Genomic DNA, 22,476 nt, shown 5'->3' on the forward strand with positions numbered 1-22,476 from the left:
TAAGAGAATCCTGTCTATTACTAAAGCAGACATCGTTCTTTTTCCTCTTAAAAGGTAATTAAGGTTCTGCCTGCTGATATGTGCTAGAAGAGCTTCTAATGTGAAGATGAAAATATTCTAGTGACTACTAGATTTCTCTTTAGAACGCTGCATTAACTGTTATTGTACTTGATATTCTGAAGTAAAAATAATAAAAGAATGAAATCCACAAAAGCATATTCATTATAAATTAGGCATCACTTCAGTAAACCTGTATATTAATTGCTTAGATGAAAAATTGTATGTGTAAAACTCTATGGGTTTCTTTGCTGTTTCGAAAAAAGAAAAAAAGAGATGTTGATTGACAAAACTATTCATAACAAATACTTATAGCTATGATGGCCATGGTGTTTTTAGTGTTTCATTTTTATTTTATTTTATTTTTTTCATAGTTTGTTTTTTTTTTGTTTTGTTTGTTTTATTGAGAGGGGGGAAAGTGTTCACCTGTCCCATACTATTACTATTATTATTATTATTATTATTATTATTAATATTGATATGATTTTATATGTTTTTAATGAGGGGGAAGAATAATCAATATTGGTTTTTAGTTACCTGTATTGAGTCTTGAATGAATCTCTTCTGGGAAAGGGTTTATTATTATTATTATTTTGATTTTGTTTTTATTTTTCTCCATTTTTTCCTCTTCCTCTTCTTGCAGTGAAGCCCCGCCCCCTCGAGTGGCACTCTTCTGCTCCCTAACTCTTGTCCTTCTTCTTTAACACTGAGGATATTTTCATTTTTCCTTTATATTTTGGGTCTTTTTGAGGCAACGCTGGAACTTCTCCATTTTAGTCACATGGTATCAGTAACTTGGATGTGGGTTTTTCCCTCTTTTTGGTTTTATTTTAGTTTTTACCTTTTTTCTTTCTTTTTATTTTTTTTTTTCTCACAGACCCCTCCCCCTTTTTCCTCTGATGACCCAGCTTAAACCATTCTACTGCTGGATGTTCTATACAGTGTAACTTATTCCCTTTTAGCATGTCAAAATAAATTAAAAATGTCTTCTGAGAAAAATCGGCCCAGTCTTTAATTTTAAAGAGGACATTTAAAACTCGGATCCATAATTCTGATTGTAGAGGTTTACCTTTTTTATTCATTTATTTATGTTTAAAGAATGTAAATATTTCACAATCCAAGCAGTTCTTTAAATTTATTGAGGATTTTTCTCATTTTAATGGATAGAAATTGAACCTTTCAGCAGGATTTTGCTTAAGGTTCGATTTTTGAAGTGTAATGGGAGTGTGATTTTGAGTGCCCCTGTTTTAAACATCTTGTGTTCAGTGTGTTTACGTTACACTACACTACATTACATTAAAGTTTGGGAATCTTTCTCTGCTTCATGCACACACTAATACAGCTCTGTAAAAATGAAGAGACCACTTTCTGAAGTTTCTGAATCAGTTTCTCTGATTTTACTATTTATAGGTTTATGTTTGAGTAAAATGAACATTGTTGTTTTATTCTATAAACTACAGACAACATTTCTCCCAAATTACAAATAAAAATATTCTCATTTAGAGCATTTATTTACAGAAAATGAGAAATGACTGAAATAACAAAAAAATATGCAGAACTTTCAGACCTCAAATAATGCAAATAAAACAAGTTCATATTCATAAAGTTTTAAGAGTTCAGAAATAATCAATATTTGGTGGAATAACCCTGGTTTTTAATCAGTTTTCATGCATCTTGGCATCATGTTCTCCTCCACCAGTCTTACACACTGCTTTTGGATAACTTTATTCTGCTTTACTCCTGGTGTAAAAATTCAAGCAGTTCAGTTTGGTGGTTTGATGGTTTGTGATCATCCATCTTCCTCTTGATTAAATTATAGGTTTTACATTCGGAAAATCAAAGAAACTCATCATTTTTAAGTGGTATCTTATTTTTTCTTCAGAGCTGTATATAAAGTAATTTACTGGGACACGACAAGGAAATGAGAGCGAACATGTGAAATGGCAACAGCAGTACAACACCCACCCCTCCAGAGATGCCAAGCTCACTCGGGTTGCCAAGTTGACGACACTGAACACGAATGAGTGCAAGAAGAGTTAAATAACTTCTACCACGCCAAGCGACGTTATAAACCAGCTCGTGGATTTTATAGAATTTTATTTGCAGTTAGCTAGATCCCAGTAATATTCGATAATATACATCTGCAGCATAATCTAGATTTTAGTTATAATCTGCCCTCACGAAAGTCAAGCAAAGTTAGTGAAGACTGGGGAAAAAAAAAGATAAATAGCTAACGCTAGCTAGCTGCTAGAAATGACCACAAGTAACATTCATCGTTATTTGATTTAGACGAAAGAAATCGCTCAACATATATAATCACATTTGTAGTTACAACTTTTGGTTTCTCATGCATGATTTCTGTGTACTTGTTACTGCAGAGGTAATAATCAGATTGCAGATTCAGAGTGCAGTTCACGATAGCATGTGTAGCATGACTACATTAGCAAGCATATGCCAGATCACTTTAGCTAAACATTGCTAATTTAGCTACCTAACACAATACCCACTCAATAACCAATGATATGAACGCAAACAATCACATTCTTTAATTCATTAAAATGTCAGTCCCTAGTAAGCTAACCCTGTGGTTGTGATAAATGACCTGGTTAAATTAGCTTAGCTAGCTAATTCAGGAGAAAAGTAGCAACTCTGATTCAGTCTTGTAGTCCTTCTGGGTTTGATGTCTTCTCCATCTGTAGAACTTACCAGTATTTATTCTCGTTTTATTCCGTCTATGGTCACTGTGCCTTTTAAACGAATGCCGAAGTTTATTTTAGGCTGTGTAGCAGCTTGAACTTGGTTGCTAGCTTCCATAGCTGCAGCTTCGCTGTTGTGTTTTTAAACCTGGCAACCTTGGGGGTGGAGTCAGTGTTGTGGACCCTCCCCATTTCCGTAACTACTGCACAGTTCTAGTAATAAAATACTTGGTTTAGCTCTGCTGACAACAGCTGACAGTGCTTGAACTTCTGATGATGCATATTGATAATTTTATCATTTACTACTAAAAATATAACCCTGAATGCTCCTTTAAAATAATGCGATTTATTCAGTCTTATTGCTGCCGCAGTTAGGCCTGTCACAATAATTACATCATCGACTTATCGTTCAATAAATGGACATGACATCAATAATTTTAATAATTGTGATATCGTCCATTGTGTTTGCACTTACAAAATGAGGCAGGCTCTTTATGCCAGTCCAACGCGGGCCAGCTGGGACAGACCGAGGCTGCACGTCACCCATCCTTTGGGTCCCTCCTTTTTTTACCGTCTTTAAAAATGTGTAATTCCTTTGTTATGATATGTTATTATATCAGTGCCATTTAATGATCTTAACAATATTGTTTTTTGCAGTAATTTCTGGGACAACATATCGTTCGCAAAAAACATGTTGTCGTGACGGGCGTCGCCACAGTTGTGTTAAAACAAGCACTTAGCCCTCGAGTCTGCCTTTGTGCACACATTAGTGAAAGAATAGGTGGCGCTAAAGAGCCCCGACTTCAACCAGTGAGCCAGGCCGCCTCGTCTCACATCAGAGTGAATCCCACAAAAATTTTCTTCCGGAAGAAAATCAGGATAATCTGCATTAAACGCCTTAAAGGTACAATATATATTATATATATACTCCAGCTGTGTTTCTACCTGTAAATTACCTTTTACTAATAAGCTGCAGACACCAGACATTTAAGTCAGTGTACAGCTTGTATAAAAGTATGAATTTACTATAACTTCAAAATAATTCAACACACAGCCATTAATGTCCAAACTACTGACAACCAATGTGATACAACCCAAAGTGAAAATGCAGAAATTGTGTCTAATTAGCCTTTTTCCATCCCTGGTGTCAAGTGAGTTGTTAGGATTAAAAGTTCTTTATCAGGTATCACTCACACGGTCTTATACCAGCTACTGGAAGTTCATAATGCCACCTCATGGTACAGAACTCTCTCAGGATGTGAGAAACAGAATTGTTCTAAGCTATTAGCAGATATCTGTGCTGTAAATGTTTATAAAAATGTGAGGGATATACTCGCTTTTGTGAGATATTGTGGATGTTACAGTCAGTGATGCTTTTCTGACCTTCATGTTTACTGTTAGCATATAGATATAATATCCTATAGATATAAATATGATTATAAATATAAATGTGTGCAGTTGATTCATCTGATTTACAGTGGAAGATTCACAAATCTTTAAAAAGGTTTATTGATTTGTATTGTTGGGTAATGTTTCGTTTTGGTTAATATTCATTATACATGCATTTAAAAACAGTGGTGGATCTTGCATCTTACATAGGATTTTACAAAATGTACAATATTCATAGAGAACCCAAGTATTATTTCTCCAGTCCCACCATGTTCAAACACTTTAATGTATTTCACAAAATCTTACTCAGTAAAATCTACTAAGTTAATTTTGTGTCAAACGTTTAACACAAAAAAAATAAATCTGCGATTAAAATAAATGAATAAAATAAATCTGCACCATGATCTAGATTTTAGTTATAACCTGCCCTCACTGGTGTCGAGCAATGCCAGCGGAGACTTGGAAATAAAAAGATAAATAGCTAGCGATAGCTAGCTGCTAGGAAAGGCCATTTCTAGATTAAATTTGGTGTTTTCTTTCTCACACTCTCATACCGGCCACTGGAAATTCATCACGCCACCTCATGGCAAAGAACTCTCTGAGGATGTGAGAGACAGAATTGTTCTAAGCAATAAGAAGGTATAAAATATTTACATAAATGTGAGCGGTGTACTCGATTAGTGAAATAAGATTTTTCTGACACTCATTAAGGAGTTAAATTTGTGCCAAAAGTTTAACACAAAAAATAAAATCTGCGATTAAAATGAATTGCAAAAACATTGCAAACTCAAAACAAGAATATTTACTGTCCAAAACTCTTCAATTTCAGCTTTTATTTTCTTACATTGTAGTTTGTATAGAAATAGTTAACAGATCTGATCTACAGCTTAGCTTTACTTTTAATTTGACAGCAGACTGAATGAAGGCTGTATCCCATGAGGTTTAATGGAAAATAAAGCTCTGCTGCCCCCTGCTGGACAAAGTCAATACAGCCCATTGATTGTCAACTCATATTTTTATTTTGTATATTTATTCATCACCTTTTGTATAGTTATATTGTTTTATATATCACCTGAGACAGACCTGTGTCTTCAAAAAATAAAAGTGAGCTTCTTCTACAGCAGTGAAGTTTCCACAGAGTCACCGAGTTTCCTGAAGAGCACCAGTGAAGCGTCTTCTCCTCATCCAGCCTGAAGACCTGCTGCCCTCAATCTGCTCACCCATATACAGACCTGCTTTAAATTCATACCACCACCCTGACCCACACTGATCCTCACAGATCCTCCAGCCCTGGAGCAGATAACCAGGTTACTCCGCTACTTCTAGGTTCCCGAATAAAAAGATGTTTTTTACTAATTTCTTCAGCTGTCAGCTTTTGGAGATTTCATCAGATTGGATGGGGAAATCAGAAATTAAGTAAAGATCAATTTCTTCATTTTGCTTTGTGAAATTTAAAATAAAGAAAAAGAAAAACATTTATATATATACAGCTCTGAAAAAATAAGAGACACTTAAAAATGATGAGTTTCTTTAATTTTACCAAATTAAAAACCTCTGGAATATAATCAAGAGGAAGATGGATGATCACAAACCATCAAACCACCAAACTGAACTGCTTGAATTTTTACACCAGGAGTAAAGCAGCATAAAGTTATCCAAAAGCAGTGTGTAAGACTGGTGGAGGAGAACAACATGATGCAGAGATGCATGAAATTAAAACTGTGATTAAAAGAACAAATATTGGTTATTTCTGAACTCTTAAAACTTTATAAATATGAACTTCTTTTCTTCTTCTTTTCATCTTTTTTTTGTTATTTCAGTCATTTCTCATTTTCTGTAAATAAATGCTCTAAATGAGAATATTTTTATTTGTAATTTGGGAGAAATGTTGTCTGTAGTTTATAGAATAAAACAACAATGTTCATTTTACTCAAACATAAACCTATAAATAGCAAAATCAGAGAAACTGATTCAGAAACTGAAGTGCTCTCTCATTTTTTTCCAGAGCTGTATATTATATATATATATTTAACCCCAAACAGTCAGAAGTTAAACTCCTGCTCTCTGCTCCCAGAGCTGGTCCTGTGTTCTGGTTCCCAGGACGGGTCCATTTCCTGCACAGCTCCAGTTCCCGCGCTCCAGCCTGGTGACCCAAAACCCCTCATTTCATCTCATCTCAGATTCTCCAATTATGCTGATTTTCATATAAACTAAAATGTCAGAAGTTCCAAGTAATGGAACATTAATGCAAAAGCACATTAACAGTAGTAAAGCAGTATTATTATAGAGTTTATTATCAATTCTATCTATTAGTCTCAATAAATCAGTCCAACACACAGTACTGTACAACTTCTACCTGTGGACATGTGGTCTTTTTGGATGTATGGTATACTGTATGATGCATCATTATCAACTGGTATCACTAACAATGCTAAAATAAAAATGGTACATTAAACAAAAACAGGACATAAACACTAAAAAGCTATATATCCAATGTATCCTCTTAAGGCCCGACGTCCTCGTATGGGTACAGATAGAAACAAAGGCCAAATACAGATTCTGATCAAAGCTACAATGCTGTTTTTGGACTAATTTGGTTCTTCTGATCGCAAATGGCAATGATAATGTTTAATGTTGTATTAAACAACTGTCCCCATATGTGGACTTTTTTTTTTATTTAGCAAAAATGACTTTCTGTGCAAAGACAAAGTTTACTTGTTCTACTTTTAAAAGTTACTTTTAAAATAGCTAGAAGCATTTACTAATTCAGACCAAGAAAATGCCTGGGTCTATTTTATTGAATTTATTGCTTAGATTAACCATAAAACATCAATGAATGTTCAACAAACTAGTTGTAGTTAATGTCACAATCTTTAGCTCATTGGTATTTGAAATGTTTAGATTATATATATATTTTTTTTCAGCATCACAATGTATAGGAATGATGAGGGGCGAGAGCGCCCCCTACTGTACCCACCCAGAGAAAAACAGCATGATCTACTGTACTCTCTCTCTCTCTCTCTCTCTCTCTCTCTCTCTCTCTCTCTCTCTCTCTCTCTCTCTCTCTCTCTCTCTCTCTCTCAGACTCTGGCTGCTGATGGAGAAGCAGCATGACCTACTGTACTCTCTCTGGGGCTCAAAAAATTGTACATGCTTCCATAAATAAAGTAGAATTGGGAATTTGAAATATTATCTTTTTATTTTTTACTCTACCCTTTAGGGTTTCCACAGGATGTAGAATATTTAGAATTTCAGTTCTCACACATCATTATTCATTAATGAGTCATATGAGCATATTTCTGTAAACTTCATATCAAACATTTTCTTTAATAAATATATTCACGTTGTGTAACCCCGCCCCCAAGAACAGTATTTCCAGGAATCCCCCATGTGACTCTGCAAGGGATTCCTGGGAAAACTGGACCCCGGGGACAGGGAGGAGCATCTTCCACAGAAATAAACAAACAACAAACCAACAAATAACAACAACAACAACTGTTAGGACATCAATAACTGTAACTACAGGGGTTTGGACAATGAAACTGAAACACCTGTCATCATTTTAGTGTTGGTTAGTGAGGTTTATGGCTAAATTGGAGCAGCCTGGTGTTCAATCTTCATTAATTGCACATTGCACCAGTAAGAGCAGAGTGTGAAGGTTCAATTATCAGGGTAAGAGCACAGTTCTGCTCTAAATATTACAATGCACACAACATTATGGGAGACATACCAGAGTTCAAAAGAGGACAAATTGTTGGTGCACGTCTTGCTGGAGCATCTGTGACCAAGACAGCAAGTCTTTGTGATGCATCAAGAGCCACGGTATCCAGGGTAATGTCAGCATACCACCAAGAAGAACCGACCACATCCAACAGGATTAACTGTGGACGCTGTAAGAGGAAGCTGTCTGAAAGGGATGTTCGGGTGCTAACCCGGATTGTATCCAAAAAACATAAAACCACGGCTGATCAAATCAGACAGAATTCAATGTGCACCTCAACTCTCCTGTTTCCACCAGAACTGTCCGTCACCACAATCAATTATTGTGCTCTAAAACCAGGTGTTTCAGCTTCATTCTCCAACACCTGTATTTACAGTTATAATTGAACTGGAATAAATTAAACACACATACACACTAATACACATATAAAATAAACTGTAATTCTCAATTAGTAAATATGATAAAAAATAATAAATATATTTATGTGTTAGCTGTAGCCACTCCCCCATTCCCGAGCTACAGTGCTTCATCTCAGACTCCCAGTTGACCAGAGATGCAGCACTGCACCGTGGGCCTGAGGACACTTCTGATCAGGCTGTAATAAACCCCCATACATCTCCCATCTTCGGCCGGGAACCCCAGGACTCCAGGGACTCCCGAGATCGTCCTGAATCTCCAGAAACTGCTGCGAGCACCTGAAATGTTGAAAAAGAAAGAGAGAGAGAAAAAATGAATAAAACATATAATAATAATAATAATAAAACTTTATTTATATAGCACCTTTCATACATAGAAATGCAGCTCAAAGTGCTTCATGATAAAATAAATGAAAACAGCAAAATGTAAAAGTAATATAAAACAATTAAAAAGTAACAGTTTAATAAAATAGTAGGAAATAAGACATTTATATTAAAAATATTAAAATAAATGTAAACAAATAAAAAATAAGACCTCTGTTTTGTTTTTTTAATATGATGAGACAGTAAAACACTGCATAACAAACCAAATAAATATGCATTTTTAAAATGGGAAATCTATTCATATACACGCCAATCCAGTGTCAGTTTTCCACAGAAATCATGACCTACAGGAGTCACAGAGGAGCACACTGATGGAGAGGTATCTTGGAATTTCCAAAATAAATAAATAAATAAATAAAATAATAATAATAATAATAATAATAATAATAATAATAATAATAATAATAATAATTCTTGATTTAATTTAACACGATTGCTTATTTTAAGAAATCTTATTTAGAAAAGTTTGCTTACACCATTGGAAGATTTTTTAATTTGTGCTTTTTTGTGTGTAAGCTAGTTAGCTAGCTACTTTTGTTTGTGATAGATAGATAGATAGATAGATAGATAGATAGATAGATAGATAGATAGATAGATAGATAGATACTTTATCCTGAAGGAAATTTAGGAATAGCCAATTTAGATAGCCAGTTACCTGTGTTTTTTGTGCATTAGCTTGTTGGCTAACCTAGCTACTTGTATTTGTGTTAGCTAGTTAACCTAGCTAAGCTATCTGTGTGTGTGTGTGTGTGTGTGTGTGTGTGTGTGTGTGTGTGCATTAGCTAGTTAGCTACAACCTGTATTTGTGTGTTAGCTAGATAAACTAGCCAAGCTACCTGTGTTTGTGGTTTAACTAATTAGCCAAGCTACTTGTGTTTGTGTGTTAGCTAATTAGCTAAACTACCTATGTTTGTGCGTTAGCCAGTTAGCTAAGCTATCTGTATTTTTTGCATTAGCTAGTTAGCTAGCTGCCTGTGTTTTTTATATGTGTTAGCTAGTTAGTTAAGCTACTTGTGTTAGTGTTAGCTAGTTAGCTAGCCACCTGTTTGTTTTTGTGTGTTAACTAATTAGCTAAGCTGTCTGTGTTTGTGCGCTAGCTAGTTAACCATCAGTCATTTCTTTCTATATTTGGTTCTTTAGGCAAATATAAGGCAATAAATCTTATTTTTATCTCTGATAAGACAATGTGTCTTATTAAGCAGTGTAGCTATAATAAATTGCAGCCTAAACATTATATATAATTTATTATTATTTTGTCTATTTTTCTCATTTCTAGGGAACCTTCACTGAATGTTAATGCTCGTCTTCATGCGGATTGTTTTTGGTGGAATATATGGAGGTAAGCATTATTTCCAAAGTTTACAAAGATTTGATGGATGAAGTCAAATAAACTGGGGTCTTTAAAAAGACAAAAAAGGCAAATATTTTATATTTTATTTTTTATTATTATTTATTATATTTAGCTTTAAACAAACAAAATATAAAATATGGAAAATAAGCCATTTCTGTTTGTCTTGTTGAGGATAATAAAGGGTTAAATAAACTCCTTTCCCAAAGAAAAATGAGAATATGAGTGATATTCCAATATTAAAAGACACATTAAAAATGCCTAAAAGGTCAGTAACAGTAACTCCCTCTCCCTGCAAGTGTCATTTATTTCTCTAAAATAAAATGATTAGATAGATAGACAAAAATGCGGTAATCTCAGATAGATAGGTAACTATCTATCTACTAGTTAAGCTACTTGTGTTAGTGTTAGCTAGTTAGCTAGCCACCTGTTTGTTTTTGTGTGTTAACTAATTAGCTAAGACAAAAAAAGGCAAATATTTTATATTTTATTATTATTTATTATTATTTTGTCTATTTTTCTCATTTCTAGGGAACCTTCACTGAATGTTAATGCTCGTCTTCATGCGGATTTTTTTTGGTGGAATATATGGAGGTAAGCTTTGATGAATGCTTACCTCCATATATTCCACCAAAAACTAATTAGCTAAGCTGTCTGTGTTTGTGCGCTAGCTAGTTAACCATCAGTCATTTCTTTCTATATTTGGTTCTTTAGGCAAATATAAGATTTGATGAATGAAGTCAAATAAACTGGGGTCTTTAATAGGACACATTGTCTTATCAGAGATAAAAATAAGATTTATTGCCTTATATTTGCCTAAATCATTAAGTTTACAAAGATTTGATGAATGAAGTCAAATAAACTGGGGTCTTTAAAAAGACAAAAAAAGGCAAATATTTTATATTTTATTTTTATTATTATTTATTATAATTAGCTTTAAACAAACAAAATATAAAATATGGAAAATAACCCATTTCTGTTTGTCTTGTTGAGGATAATAAAGGGTTAAATAAACTCCTTTCCCAAAGAAAAATGAGAATATGAGTGATATTCCAATATTAAAAGACACATTAAAAATGCCTAAAAGGTCAGTAACAGTAACTCCCTCTCCCTGCAAGTGTCATTTATTTCTCTAAAATAAAATGATTAGATAGATAGACAAAAATGCGGTAATCTCAGATAGATAGGTAACTCACCTACTACAGTAGTCAAAGAATATATACAAGAATATATAAACACAAAACTATACAAAGTATTAGTGTAAACTAACCGTAGATATGAGGTAGTGCAGTAATACAGAATAAATAAGGAAAAAGAGAGAGCAGGTATCAGCAGATACAACAAATACTGAATTTAAACCTGTGCAAGTATTGTATTTAAGTTAAGTGTAAGTAGTGTCCAGTAGGGTGAATGTACAGGGTGTACCATAAAGAGTCAATAGTGCCCAGGAGTGCAAATGTACAAAGATTATTTTCATTTTTTATGTTTTTATTTTTATCATAAATATTTTGTCAGGTTATATGAGGTTAGACTCACCTCAGGCATGTAGAGTACCATCGTCCACACCCAGCTGACACTCTGAATACTGTTTACAAACAGACAAACAAAAAAGAAAACATATTTGTGATTTAATCTGAATAAAAGTCTTCGTTATAATCATCACCACAAAGTTTTAAACTGATAGGATTGTGAATCTGATCTAAAGTGGATTTAATAAGAGCTTTTACAATCTCTCTTTTTCTCAAATTTGACCTGAATTCGCTCTTTTTCTCTTTATTCCTGAGTGTTAAACAGAAGGTTAAAGACGGGGGAGAACGGAGAGGCAGAAATTCCTGACCTCTTTCTGATTCTTTTCCAAGAACTGGGAGCTTTAGATTGTCTGGGATTCCTGGTCCGGATCCTCCCCGAGTCCTTATAAGGAGCTGAGCAGGGATTTTATTTTGGGATAATGGAAAATGTTGCTGTGGTTTTGATAAACACTCTTTGAGCCTCTCACGGTTAGTGATTGTGGAAGCAGATAGTTTGTCACTGGTCAGTGTGGCCTCCCCCCTCCTCCACCCGTCTCACCCCCCTCCCGTCTCCCCCCGCCTGTCTCACATACATTCCCTTTTCTAGTCACGTCTCTCGCTGCCCGACTTAAAAGGCAAAAAGCAGTGAAGGTATAAGAGAAGCCCAAAAAAAGCAAAACCGGCCCGGCCTCAGTCTCTGTGATGTACTTTAACCCAGATTGTAGAAGTTAAGCCTGAATTTGTAAACATATATACTGAATAAAGGGGGATTGGGGCAATTTGTGAGCTTTCTTGCAACTATAGGAACAAAATACTAATTATAATTTCTGTAAAAATGAAGATATTCTGTGAAGATAAAAAATAAATCACTTTCACTCAAGAAAATAAACCTTATATAACTGAACTGTACCATTTCACATTCTGTCCCAATCGCTCCTAATCCTATAAATATATATATAAAAAAATCACCACAGTGTCTTTTTTCTATACAGTTTGTTGTAAATTCTTTGTCTTTTTCATGTTTTGGAAGGCCTCTGTGCTCAGTGGTTTAATGTAATTTATCTGTAAAGCATAAACTTCACCAACATAGTCACCGGACTCATGTACTGTATAATTCAAGAAAAACACTGTTTTAATAAAAGCACTGTACAAATGCACACTAGAAATACACTTTTTGTAAATATAGCTCTGGAAAAAAATAAGAGAGCACTTCAGTTTCTGAATCAGTTTCTCTGATTTCAAATAATTTTCTGATGATTTCCTCAAATAATGCAAAGAAAACAAGTTCATATTCATAAAGTTTTAAGAGTTCAGAAATAATCAATATTTGGTGGAATAACCCTGGTGGTTTTTAATCACAGTTTTCATGCATCTTGGTATCATGTTCTCCTCCACCAGTCTTACACACTGCTTTTGGATAACTTTATGCTGCTTTACTCCTGGTGTAAAAATTCAAGCAGTTCAGTTTGGTGGTTTGATGGTTTGTGATCATCCATCTTCCTCTTGATTATATTCCAGAGGTTTTTAATTTGGTAAAATCAAAGAAAAATATCTTTATCTTTAGTTTACATTTAGTCTTGCATTTGTGGAGGATTAGTAAAGTAAAAATAGTACAGTGTAAATAGTACAGTGTAAATGGAATGTTTTACTGTGTATATTACAATAACATGTTAAAAATTTAAATCCTGATATTCAGTATTAAACATTAAAATCTATATAATCTTACTATAAACACAGGCTTACCTGGAACATCTGCTTCCCTATTCTGACCTCCTGCACTGATATTATGCAGGACTCTGACTTACAGTTAACAGACAGTTAACCTAAACACTTTCTGCTGACAAAATATTTCAAATGACATTTTACTGTCTCTCTGGTTTATAATATGAAATATGTGCTGGACTGAATCCAATCCAGAGAGAATTTATCTCCAGGAGTCTACACTGTCAGAAATAAAACAGTACAGCAAAGTACAAACAGTGCAGATGTACCGTTAAAGATACCACACGATCCTTCAGCTCTGACTGTGTCCCTTAAAAGTGGGGAAAGAACAGCAGCAAAGGAATATAATACACATATGTCCCTTCAGTAAAGGTACTGAATACATACATTTAATATTGCCACCCCACTGACAGTTTCATACCATTTTAAAATGTAGTGTAAAAACTGAATTAATTCTAACAGAAAATAGAATGTTAATAGGCTAAAAAAATCTATCTAAGCACTTCTTATTATCACCAGCGGTGTTAACTTACAGTTTTTCCCAAGTGTTTTAACGCATTTATAGAAATTTGGCTCAGTTTCTCAAAACTCTAAACACAAACTAAAAAAATTATGAACTTCTTTGTTAAAACTCTTCAAATCTCTAGCAAAACTGATTCCTTCCACCGAAACAAAACACACACAACTATTTATATGCTTATCTCTCGCAGAGCATCAAATTTTGATTTTAGTTTTGTCATTTATTATGCAGTTCATCGAGAAAAAGCAAGCCCAAAGTGAAGCTTTGATTTTTCTTTTTATAATTAGCTTTTTCATTTTAGATTTGACAATGAAATAGCCGAATGGCAATAAAAAAAAATGGCAAAAAGCCTTTTTAATTAAAATTTTGTCACGTATGACCCATGCTCAAGTGAAAAATTTAATTGCAAATGAAGTGATTTAATTCCATTTTTAATTTTGTCATAATATTCTCACACATGTTTGGGAAAAGAAAGAGCAAAATGGTATTTGCATTTTCATTTTAGTGTTTTCATTTCAGTTTTATTTTTGGCAGGATTTACCTCCCATACAAATAAACACTGACAAGATAAATTCAAAGCACTTTTATCAGAAGTATTTGGTTATGTTTTTGTTTTTGACTTCATGAGGCCACTGTACAAATTCAAATGCACAAGTCCATGGAAATATGTTGGATTTCTGTTCTTTATATGTATTTGGTGTGGTGTAGAACCCCCCGATATAGCATTACAGTACTACATATATATGCAGCACTAATGTAAGCTGTATTTACTGTATGTAGTTCGGTTGCAAAACTGTAATTTTCACTTATGTAAGAACAATGAGAAACATGACGAGGAAAATCAGTTCATATACAAAGAGGAAACAAAAACGTACTTATTATTTATGTATTAGAAGGTCAGTGATTCTGTGATTATGTTTAGTGATTTGTAAAGCTGTGATTTAGAATGATATCTGAGTGAGAACATGTGGAATTGTGTTTAGAGTTTAGCAGTTTGGAGTCACAGTGTGACACATGAGCTTCATGTTTTTGGATTTGTGTGCATAGTTCCACATTTTGTGTTTATACAATGTGGAAAAACTGTAAATACCGCCAACCTCTGATAATGCCTTACACGTTTACAAAATAAAAGTCCAATCTGTCACCTTGTTGAAAAAGAAGGAAACTATCAATCACTAAAGAATGACAATACTAATAATAATTTACTTAATCATGTTGCTGAATCAAAAACTACAGTGTATTATTTACAAATATCAGCTGCCTTTACACTGCCTGACTGATCACAGAGAGATAGAGTGATAGAGAGAAATAGAGAAAGCGATAGAAAGGTAGAGGGAGAAAGTGTTTGTGATAGTGTGATAGAGAGAACTAGAAAGACAGTGTGAGAAAGAAAGTGTGATAGAAAGAGAAATAGAGTAATAGGGAGAGAGGCAGAAAGAGAGAGTGTAATATAGACATAGATGGAGAGAGAGGTAGAAAGAGAAACTAAAGAGTGATAGAGGTAGAGAGTGTAAAGAGTGTTAGAGGTATAGAGAGAGAAAGAGTACAGGGGGAAGGAGTGATAGAGCTAGAAAGAGAATAAAGAGTGATAGAGAGAGAGAGTAATAGAGGTAAAGAAAGAGTTAGAGAAAGTAAAGAATGAAAGAGTGATAGAGCTAGAAAGAGTAAAGAGTGATAGTGAAGAGGGAGAAGTAGAGAGAGTAACAGAGTGATAAAAAGAGCGTGAGAGTGTGTAATATAGACAGAGACAGAGAGGTAGAAAGATAGACTAAATAGTGATAGAGGTAGAGAGTTTAAAGAGTAAAAGTGTGATAAAGAGAGAGAGAGAGAGAGAGAGAGAGAGAGAGAGAGAGAGAGAGAGAGAGAGAGAGAGAGAAATAGCCAGAGAGTAATACAGGTAGAATAAGAGAAGTAGAGAGAGAGTAAAGAGTGATAAAGAAAGAGTAAAGAGTGGTAAAGAGTTACAGAAAGAGTAAAGAGTGATTGAAAAGTAGAGGGATGAAGAAAAATGTAAATAGTGAGAGAGTAAAGAGTGATAGAGTGGTAGAGAGAGCAAGAGAGAGAGTAATAGAGGTAGAGAAGGAAAGCTAAAGAGACTGTGATAGTTAGAAAGGAAGAGGGAGGTAGAGAGAGTAACGTGTGAAAGCTAGAAAGAGAGTAAATAGTGACAGAGAGTGAAGTAAAGAGGAAGTAATAGAGTGATAGAGAGAGGTAAAAAGAGATACTTAAGTGTGATAGAGGTACAGAGAGAAAGTAGAGTGAAAGCTAGAAACAGAGTAAAGAGTTATAGAGAGAGAAAGAGGGAAAGATAGTGATAGAGGTAGAAAGAGAAAAATAGAGAGAGTGTAATAGAGGGAAGTAAAAAGAGAGATAGAGAAGTATTGGAAGAGTGCTCGAGAGAGAGTGATAGAGGTAAAGAGAGTGTAAATAGTGAGAGAGTAAAGAGTGATAGAGAGAGGGATGAGTATTTATAGAAAGAGTAAAGAGTGATAGAGAGAGGGATGAGTATTTATAGAAAGAGTAAAGAGTTATAGAGAGTAAAGAGTGATATAGAGAGAGGTGAAAAGAAAGTAAAGAGTGATAGAGATAAGTAGAGAGGTGAAAAGAGTGGTAGAGTGAGAGAGTGATAGAGGTATAGAGAGTGTAAATAGTGAGAGAGTAAAGAGTGATAGAGAGAGAGATGAGGATTTATAGAAAGAGTAAAGAGTGATAGAGAGAGAGTAAAGAGTGATAGATTTAGAGAGAGTGATAGAGTTAGAAAGAAGATGAGGATAGAGAGAGGTGAAAAGAGAATGATAGAGTGATAGAGAGAGGTGAAAAGAGAGTAAAGAGTGATATAGAGAGAGTAAAGAGTGATAGAGAGAGAATAAAGAGTGATAGAGAGAGAATAAAGAGTGATATAGAGAGAGTAAAGAGTGATAGAGAGAGAATAAAGAGTGATATAGAGAGAGTAAAGAGTGATAGAGAGAGAATAAAGAGTGATAGAGAGAGAATAAAGAGTGATAGAGAGAGAATAAAGAGTGATATAGAGAGAGTAAAGAGTGATAGAGAGAGAATAAAGAGTGATAGAGAGAGAATAAAGAGTGATATAGAGAGAGTAAAGAGTGATAGAGAGAGAATAAAGAGTGATAGAGAGAGGTGAAAAGAGAATGATAGAGTGATAGAGAGAGGTGAAAAGAGAGTAAAGAGTGATATAGAGAGAATAAAGAGTGATAGAGAGAGAATAAAGAGTGATAGAGAGAGGTGAAAAGAGAGTAAAGAGTGATAGAGAGAGAGTGATAAAGTGAGAGAGAGAGGGATGAGGATTTATCGGTGGCGGGTCTGGCAGGCTGGGTGGAGGCAGAGCGAGGCAGAGCGAGGCAGTGTTTAGACAGACACTGAGCAGATAATGGAGAGCGAGGCTCTTACACACCCAAACATTTCCTTTTAAGGTCCCCTTTCATTTCTCCTCATCTCCTTAAATAATCTCAACAGGAAACGTGGGGGGCGGGGGGCGACTGTTCCCTCAGATTCTGAGGTTAATGTGCTCTGGAGCGAACAGCTTATACACACTGCAGCCCGGCCTCACCGACACTGCTCCTGCTCTGCCTCACACACATCATATACACTAAATATAGATTTATAGATTTATATATCACTGCTGTCCTGTACAATAATTATAAAAATATAAAAAAAACATGTTTAAAACCTGTATCTGTTATGTACAATGTGTAAATTATTCTAAATTAGTAGATTAACTAAAATGTTTTATAATAATGTGGAGTAAATTCTTATTTTACTTTCTCTTGCATTGAAAAGTTAATATATATTTTGCCATTTTCTGTACAGCATCAAGATACATAATCATGAAATCCTTTTATCTGTATAGACACTGGAAAAATGAAGAGAGCACTTCAGTTTCTGAATCAGTTTCTCTGATTTTACTATTTATAGGTTTATATTTGAGTAAAATGAACATTGTTGTTTTATTCTATAAACTACAGACAACTTTTCTCCCAAATTCCAAATAAAAATATTCTCATTTAGAGCATTTATTTACAGAAAATGAGAAATGACTGAAATAACAAAAAAAAAATGCAGAGCTTTCAGACCTCAAATAATGCAAAGAAAACAAGTTCATATTCATAAAGTTTTAAGAGTTCAGAAATAATCAATATTTGGTGGAATAATCCTGGTGTTTTTTAATCACAGTTTTTTTTCATGCATCTTGGCATCATGTTCTCCTCCACCAGTCTTACACACTGCTTTTGGATAACTTTATGCTGCTTTACTCCTGGTGTAAAAATTCAAGCAGTTCAGTTTGGTGGTTTGATGGTTTGTGATCATCCATCTTCCTCTTGATTATATTCCAGAGGTTTTTAATTTGGTAAAATCAAAGAAACTCATCATTTTTAAGTGCTCTCTTATTTTTTTCTAACTTTATGAATATAAACTTGTTTTCTTTGCATTATTTGAGGTCTGAAAGTTCTCCATCTTTTTTTGTTATTTCAGTCATTTCTCATTTTCTGTAAATAAATGCTCTAAATGAGAATATTTTTATTTGTAATTTGGGAGAAATGTTGTCTGTAGTTTATAGAATAAAACAACAATGTTCATTTTACTCAAACATAAACCTATAAATAAATATCAAAATCAGAGAAACTGATTCAGAAACTGAAGTGATCTCTTCTTTTTTTACAGAGCTGTATAAATATATGTATATGTGTGTGTGTGTGTGTGTGTGTGTGTGTGTGAGGGACTGTAGTTATTTGTCGTTTAGGGTTTGACGCAGTCTCTGTGGACGCCCCCCCTCCTCAGTGTTCATGTGAAAGTGACCCCGGGGTCAGGGGTCGTGGGGGGGGGTATGGGAAGGGGAGCGAGTAACTCAGGGGACGGGCTGGATGATCGGGGGAGCGGGGGGGCAGTCGGGTCATGTGAAAGCACTTGGCTCTGATAGATCCCAGACTCTGGACTCCTCGGAAAATAAATAATATACTTCCTCTCTCCCTCCCTCCCTCGCCCTCTCTCTCTCTCTCTCTCTCGCTCTTTCCCTCCCTCCATCCTTCTGTGTAATCTATCTGTCAAATCAGAGCACAGTGCAGACACTCAGATCAGATATACACACTGATCCACACGCATGGAGGAACTACAGATTTGTAGTTTTTGTCATTTTACAATGCAACGATTTGGGTTTAACTTTCTAAGAATTCTATTTCTAAGAGTGTATAGAGTCTGTATATAAATATGCACTACAGTTTTAAACATTTTTGAACACCCCTATAGTTTATTGCAGTCCAGTACCAGTGCTATATGGCCCAGAATACACCTTCATGTTAATCTAAAGAGCTAAAGGCTAAAGCTGCTGTTTCCATGTGGGTCAGCCAGACGTCTTCCTGTAGCAGTTTCTTTTCTCCAGTTTCTAAGAGTCTTTATTTGAAGGTGTAGGAAACAGTACTCACCGCTCTCTGCCTTCATCTGTAATTTCTCTAAAGAAAAGAAAGAACTTCTACTTTTAATAGTTTTAACAGAGTTCTCTGTGTTTTATCTGTGTCTTTTTCTAGTTATTTCTAGTTTTCTAGTTATTTATATATATTTTGATGATAAAAGTGTGAATGTGCTGTAAGTGTGTAAATGATTCTGCAGTAGAGAGTAACAGCAGTAACTCCATCTGTTCCAGCACAACAGATTTACTACAGACTAAGAGTTTAGAAATTCAATTTTTTTAAATTTCCAAAGTTAGTTTATTTCTATTGCTGCTTACTAGCTGTAAGCTGTTAACCAATGTATTGTTTGCTAAAATCAGCTTCTACTTTTTTAAAACAATATATGATTTTTCAGGTTTGTTTATAAAATACTTATTTTTTGCAGTACTAAAATCACCTTTTTCCATGTTTTAGTTTAATAATTTTCCTTAAAGGCCTGGCAGTTTACTGCAAAATTTTGTACACTGGATTTTGTACCATTTACAGGCATTGACTGGACCATAAGAGCTTAAATGTCAAAAATAAAAGGAAAAAAGAGGGGTGTTCTAAAACTTTTGACCAGTAATGTATACTATATATATATATGCATGTTTTATTTGCAGCTTTATCATTCAGTCAGTTAAATTGACACTTGTTTACAGTGTAGACAAGCTAATTATGGATCTATTGTTGAATATTTAGCTAACTAATCCTGCATATTTGGATAAAATATGAAGGAGATTTAAGTTTAGGTACTCTTCTTCATACTGGATCATTCAAATAGCAGTAGAATAGATGTAATGGAACAGGAAATGAGGCGATTTGTCATCATTTTAAAGTTCCACCTCATTTAACAGGCATGGCAAAGCTAAACCTGTTGGAATGCTGCAGTTTCTGATTGGAATGATAAAAATTCCACTTTTTCCAGTTTGAAATAAAAAAACATGCTGCCATGCTGTCAGTACAGTGTGCTCAGCTAATAAAGTTCATATTATGACCAATATAAAGAGAGAGAATTTACAACAAACTGTGTAGAAGACAAGATAGTACAGTCTGTTGAGGTTGTTTACATATACATGTCTATAAAATTCAAGTATAAAAATTCAACTTTGGGCTTCTATTTTTACTACCATCTCTAACATCTAACATCTCCAATATAGCTGAAATATGTACAAAATTTGGCACAAAATGAGCATTCTATTGCACTTTTTTGTACAAAATTGTTATGTACATCATTATTGTACATATAGCAAGATAGTATGAATAAAAATGATTTTATCCCATATAAATAGTTTCTTTCTAAGTGTTCACTGTATTATTAACTATATGCACATTACTCAGAAGAAATGCTCTATATTAACTATTAGGATCATCTTCTATTTACAGCTATACGAACACCTATACGAATACGAATGCAGTGCACAAACAACAAAATATAACTTAATATAAGTTAAAAGTGTTATAAAATCATGTATATTCATGACAAATGAAACAGCAACAAACACAAGCAATATGTTTTATATATATTAGCATATACTCTAAATTAATTATCAAAATTATTTATGCTTATACCTCATCTAGACATCAGCTCAAATTTATTACAGCAGATTTGTTCCTAAAAAGAAGTTTTCCTAGAGAGTTTTTAAAGATTTTTGAATATGATCTTAGCAAAGAATAAGAAATACCATAATAACATAATACCTGATAATGCTGAACTACTAGCATTCTACAATGCATCACCACATGCTGTGATTTTTTTTGTGATTATATATATATATATATATATGTTGATGTTAAATATATTTTAATTTAAATAACATTTTAAACATTTATACTATAGCTTTATATATAATGCAACATTAAATAAGCGCACCTTATTATAGTGGATCACAAAAAGGGTTAAATTTGAGCTTCTATTTTAACTACATAAATAAAATCGGCTATAAATAAGTTGATTGAGTATTGATTTTTATATAAAATATTTTCCGAACTGTCTCCAAACCGGCTGAAATACGCACAAATTAAAGAGCATCTTGTGCTTTGTGCTTGTTTTAAACAACGAGATAAAGAATTGTTATGTACATCATTATTATATTACATCTATCAAGTCAATATGATATTATTCCAGCTAAAGAGTTTCCCTATACATATTCAGAGTATTATTGACTAAATCCACATTATCCAGGAGAATTGCTCTATATTAACTATATGATCATCCTCTGTTTACAGCATCTAGCATTAAGACCTATACTATGCATTGTGCCAACAAATTATAATATATTAATACTTAAATAATACTTAAAATCCTAATAAAATCATGAATTTTCACAAACATATGAAACAGCAACAAACACGAACCATATGTTATACTCTAATTATCTTAATTATCTATACCTCTATCTAGGCACAAGCTTATTTAATTTATTTTACTCATTTGATTTCATTTACATCATCTTTTTCCTAGAGTTTTTTTTAGAGCTTAGCTAAGAAAAACGTATAATAAATGATTAAAATGAATATAAATGTAAGTTAACTACTCGTATTCCACAGTGCATCACCATCACCACGTGTAGATTTATTATAGCAGAAATCAACAGCGTGAATGCATGCATCACATTAAAGGCAGTGGAAAAAAACATGGCTTAAAACATTTTAAACATATACTTTAATATACTTTTTTTTTTTTTACAATAAATGTATAATAAATATAAGTTAACTACTCGTATTTCACAGTGCATCACCATCACCACGTGTAGATTTATAATAGCAGAAATCAGCAGTATGCATAAATGCATCATATAAAAGGGAGTGGAAAAAAGAGCTTAAAACATTCTAAACATATACTTTAATATACTTTAGCTTTAAATACAGTGTAACATTAAATAAGTGTACATTTATTAAATAAAAAAGTGTTCAAATCTTACCTGAGAGCTTGGTGCTCTGGGCTGATAAAGATTCTTTTCTTTTCTGTCTTTTGTTTTGGAAAGAAAAGAAGAGTCACGACTGGAATGTGACTGAGATGAAGAATAGAATAGAATAGAATAGAATAGAATAGAATAGAGTAGACTCTTTCTCTCTGGGCTCTGGATCTTCTGCTGGAGAGTCTGTGTGAATGTGAGAGAGAGGGAGCGTTCTGCTGGACGTGGTTCTGCTGAAGTTTCACAGCTTTCTTTACCTTATATGAGTCTCCCTGACCCGAGCCCGTGACCCACACTGTGGAGAGGAGAGGGTCTGGGGGCGTGGCTATGCACAGGGGGAGGAGCCAGGGGGCGGG

The 22,476-nt window shown here is 34.0% G+C and overlaps 1 protein-coding gene and 1 long non-coding RNA gene across 3 annotated transcripts in view; both read right to left on the minus strand.

The window, feature by feature from the left end:
* tmem129 (transmembrane protein 129, E3 ubiquitin protein ligase) overlaps positions 1-22,476 on the minus strand; it is a 203,309-nt gene that overhangs the window by 41,656 nt on the left and 139,177 nt on the right. The gene's annotated exons all lie outside the window — the stretch shown is intronic.
* On the minus strand, positions 7,323-22,414 carry LOC125804739 (uncharacterized). The gene is made up of 3 exons (XR_007440910.1): positions 22,127-22,414; positions 11,548-11,596; positions 7,323-8,558 (listed from the first exon to the last, which is right to left on the minus strand). It is a non-coding gene; the product is annotated as an uncharacterized LOC125804739 (long non-coding RNA).

The sequence above is a fragment of the Astyanax mexicanus genome, chromosome 10 (genome assembly GCF_023375975.1).
Source record: "Astyanax mexicanus isolate ESR-SI-001 chromosome 10, AstMex3_surface, whole genome shotgun sequence".
Lineage (NCBI taxonomy): Eukaryota > Metazoa > Chordata > Actinopteri > Characiformes > Acestrorhamphidae > Astyanax > Astyanax mexicanus.